The following is a 4,916-nucleotide window of genomic DNA, read 5'->3' on the forward strand; positions in this document are numbered from 1 at the left end:
TCAATTAAATAAATATATTTGAGATATGCTTTGGATATGACATATGCAGGTCATCTGATAATGGTAGTTGTAGGACATGGGATGCAAGGTACTCCTAGTGTCAACCATGTATTTATGTCCCTAAGCAGACTAATGTTGTTGTTGGTCAGTAATCAAATCATTGTCTTCCTAAAACCACTCGATTATTAAATCATTCAACTTTTTGTAGGGAGTAATAACACTTGACAATGACATTACCTGATGTTAACAATTTTTATTATTTATACAAACTGTGCAGGTTCTGATGGACTTTCCTTAATTGACAATGACATTACCTAATGGGCGTGAAGAGTCTATGATGAAACGTACAACACTTGTGGCCAACACTTGTAACATGCATGTTTCTGCTCATGAGGCTTCAATTTATACAGGTAAAATGAATTCTTAAAGTAACAGATTTGGTGTTTATGATTCTAATTAATTTAATGTTACTTTCAGGAATTACCATAGTCGAATACTTTAGAGACATGGGTTACAATGTGAGTATGACAATTTATATGAAAAACTAATTAATAATAATTTATTTGTCATAAATACATCCCTGGACGCCTTGATCTTCCACTGGTTGGCGAAACATTTTCCTTCTTTCGGCTATTAATAGTACCAAAGGATGCTATGATTTTGTTCGTCTTCATAGACTTCAGTAATCATTTTCTCATGACATGTACTTGTTAATTTCATGCTATTCTTCATCCATCTAAGCAATAAGCCAACTTAGAAAACAATAGGCCTGATCCTGAAAACATCTAATCAGCAAGAACTAAGTGATTTATGTAACCATCGTGTTGGTTATAAGTTTTTTAAATGATCATATTATAAAATCCCCAGAAGAATACCATTATTCTTGGAAAAGTCATGGATTTTTACCAGAAATAATACAGCTAACTGAGCTTAATGATTTTATAGTTGAAAGACATGATGAATAACCGTTTTTTCTTGCAAATATGATGCTTAGTTTGGTATTTTACAAGCATATGGCTTTTCTACAAGACGATCGAGTTTTAAGTCAATTATTTGTTATTTTCTTGTTGGAGTCATGAACACAGGTTTGCTAGCTAGTAAGTTGACTGATCTTTACTTGAAATGATGGAAATATGTATGAAGCTATGGGAAGTGGTTCAAGACAAGGCTGTTTGGGAAAGTCCATGTGTTTGTTCCAAGTGTTGTGGGAGCAAAAACAATTTTGACAAAAGACTTTCAATTGATTAACAAAGGCTACATTAAATCAATGGCGAATGTTGTTGGAAAGAAAAGCTTACTTTCTGTTCGAGTCGAGAGTCATAAAAGAATCAGACGCCTTCTCTCTGGTCCTTTCTCCATGGATTCCTTTTCTGTATTTGTTAAGAAGTTCGATAAGTTGCTTTCCACAAGATTCAAGAAGTTGGCTGAAAATGACAAGAGCTTTGTAGTTCTTGATTTCAGCATGAAGGTAATCACTAGACTTAGTTTTTCACAATAAACAAGATGTTTTTGTGCTATTTTTCATTATAATTTTATCATTCAGATTGCATTTTTCTGTGCTATTTCTCATTTTTTAATTTGTCATTTTAGGGATTTATCAAATAATCGTCTGTCAGGATCAGCTCCAGACAATGGATTTTTTTTTCACTATTTACACCAATCATGTTTGCTAATAAAATAATATTATTCTTATTTCATTTTTTTTATTCAAGAATATAACTGATACAAGATTAATGTCAAACTCTTAGTTTTGCTAACAACGTGGATCTTTGTGCCCAGTCACCGGGCACCCCGGTGACCAGAGCTATAACAGGATAGGTGGTGGCTAGGGCGGCACTGCTGTTTGCCGCCCCTGCAATTTCATTTGCATGGTGGCAACGTCTAAAGCCTCAAGAGTTTTTCTTTGATTTTCCTGGTTAGTCATTAAAAAAAGTTTTTTTTTTCTTCAAATGGTTAAAAAAACATATTAAATTAATTGACTTGAAAACATGTGTGTACAGCTGAAGAAGATCCAGAAGTTCATTTAGGAGAACTTAAAAGATTTTCTTTAACAGAATTACAAGTGGCAACGAATAGTTTCAGCAATAAAAACATATTGGGTAGGGGCAGATTTGGAAAAGTCTTAAAAGGGCGATTAGCAGACGGGTCCCTCGTTGCTGTAAAAAGATTGAAAGAAGAGAGGACGCCAAGTGTCGAGCTCCTGTTTCAAACAGAAGTTGAGATGATTAGTATGGATGTACACAGAAATATCCTTCGATTAAGGGGCTTTTGTATGACACCAACTGAAAGATTACTTGTTTACCCCTATATGGCTAATGGAAGTGTAGCATCATGTTTGAGAGGTATTATTATTTATTATTTATTTGTTTTTTATCATTCCTTACTTTTTCTTCTATTAAGTCATTCTTTTTGCATTAAGTGAAAAGGAAACACTCGTATTATGGATACTTCATAAGAAACATCTGTCAATCTTATCAAGTGTGTATCTGTACTGGATACTTCATAAGATTTATGGTTTGCTCCCTGTTTTTAATTTATTCCAAACTTGTTGTGCTAATTTGTCATAAGAAAATTAATTAATATATAAATATATAAGATATTAATAACATCACATCAACTGTCTTTTACTTCCTTCAAGTGAAAACATATTTCTTTTACCTTCATCACTTTATTGATATTATCTGTCAATATTGTAGGCTAGATACTTTTCTTCCAGCAGCTTATATCAGGAGTTCACTACTGCCATTTCATGGTAAACTGACAATACAAGTATACAATTGTATTTGAAGCTTGAAAACACTCTTTTAGATGGAAGCCCTGCACCACGGCTGAAAATTTGTGATTTTGGCTACTCAAAGGTATTCAATTCATCAAGTATCCATGGTTAGGCTTAACCAGATGCTAATGGTTTCAGTTGTTGTTTATACATTCATTGCTCCTGCACTCCAGAGTCCAGACCCAAATCCACACTGGGAACCCTTGCATACATTGCTCCTGAGGTTCTTTCTCGTAGAGAATATGATGGAAAGGTAAAGAATCTTCACTCTCATATGTTCTCTTTAGCATCTGTGTGTATAATTGGGGTTTGCAAACTTTGGATTTGTGGTGTTTAGACAACAGATGTTTGGTCTTGTGGAGTGACACTTTACGTGATGCTGGTGGGAGCATACCCTTTTGAAGATCAAGAAGATCCTAAAAATTTTAGGAAGACAATTCATGTTAGTTTATTTTACTTTCTTTAGCATAAGGTTTTTTCTTCTTGAGTCATGACAGACTTTGACCTTTGACTTTCTTTTTTTACTCAGCGAATAATAGTTGTTCAATACAAGATCCCAGACTATGTTCATATATCTCAAGATTGCAGACATCTTCTTTCTCGGATATTTATTGCCAATGGTTTGTCAAGAACTTGCCTAGGGAACTAACAAAAGCAGCACAAACTGCATATTACCAAAAGGAAAACCCGACATTTTCACCACAAAGTGACCACATCAGGTGCTCACATTGCATATTGGAGAGTCTCCCGTATGTTTTTTTTTTCTTTTCACTGCAATCGTTATATATAAGTATTGTCATTTAGTCATGTACAATTGAACTGATTATGGTCAACATTTCAAGCTGAATCTTCTGTAAACGTTGGGCCAGCTGTTTATATATCTCCATCAGGTCCTAATCCTATAATGGTTCAGGTTTATGGTCAACTCTCACCATATACACACACTTGTAAAATCTAAAAAAGAAGCTTTTTAAAGAGGTTAAGTGGAGATCAAAGGTAACAATATGTTTGTTTCTTTAATGAATAATGAATCCACAATCTCCTTGCAGCCCTTTCCTCTACAAACCAATTCTCTTTTTGATAGTTAAGTGGAGAATCTTTTTAAAGAGGTTAAGTGGAGAAGCAAATGTTGAGATCTTCTAATGTTGTTCTTTTACAATGTTGTTCTTTTACAGGTGGTTGGAATTGGACCTAAAGTTGGTTGTTGATATAGGAATAGTGGGTGCTCCAAATGCAGAAAAAGCATGTTTTAAAGTGTTATTAGTGTTGACATGTAGTGTTGTTTGACATGTAATGTTAGGTAACTTGTTTGACATGTTATATTTTTTTGAAATGAATTATCATTCTTATGTATGGTATTTTATTTTGTATTATGATAATTTCAATCTGTTGTTTAATTTGAAAATTAGTAATTCTATCAAATATATATATATATATATATATGTATATATATATATATATATATATATATATATATATATATATAACATTTAAAATTATGACACGCAAATACGTGTCATCTTCATTTATGACAGGAGCTTTAATGATACGCAATACGTGTCCTAAACGCGCGTCGTAAGGTTACGACACGCAAATGCATGTCGTCTTCCTTTATAACAGGGCCTTCCTTGATATGCATTGCGTGTCATAACTGCGCGTCGTAAATGTGTGTCATAAATGTGCGTCGTAAATGCGCTTTGTAAATAGACGACGCGCAAAAGCGTGTCGTCTCTCGTTATGACAGGGCCTTCCTTGACACGCATTTGCGCGTCGTCTGAGCGTTTTACAACACGCATTGCGCGTCGTAAAAGGCTGTTTTTCTAGTAGTGAGTCAAGTGAAGGACTAAGGGATCGAGTACACATTCTTGTGCACTGGTCAAGGGTCCACCACAAAGATCGATAATACTATTCGTCATGATTTACTAAAGTTTAGTGAATATGGTTATACTTACAAGTTTAAGTGTAATTCTGAAACATTGGAAAAGTTTCAATGTAAGGCAGAACGAACAAGAAGAATCAAATTAGGCAGAAAGATAAAAGTTTCTCCAATCTGAAAAGATGGGAGAGTACTTGAGTATCTTGTTTTATGATTATCTTAGTGGTTATGAAACCATATCATAATTGATTCTCTAAGGACATC

The 4,916-nt window shown here is 34.0% G+C and overlaps 1 pseudogene; it reads left to right on the forward strand.

Annotated features, from left to right (window-relative positions):
- The first annotated feature begins 1,267 nt into the window (after positions 1 to 1,267).
- On the forward strand, positions 1,268 to 4,063 carry LOC145157471 (serine/threonine-protein kinase SRK2A-like; annotated as a pseudogene).
- Positions 4,064 to 4,916: the final 853 nt, after the last annotated feature.

The sequence above is a fragment of the Lactuca virosa genome, chromosome 2 (genome assembly GCF_052849685.1).
Source record: "Lactuca virosa cultivar CGN04683 chromosome 2, Lactuca_virosa_CGN04683_v6, whole genome shotgun sequence".
Lineage (NCBI taxonomy): Eukaryota > Viridiplantae > Streptophyta > Magnoliopsida > Asterales > Asteraceae > Lactuca > Lactuca virosa.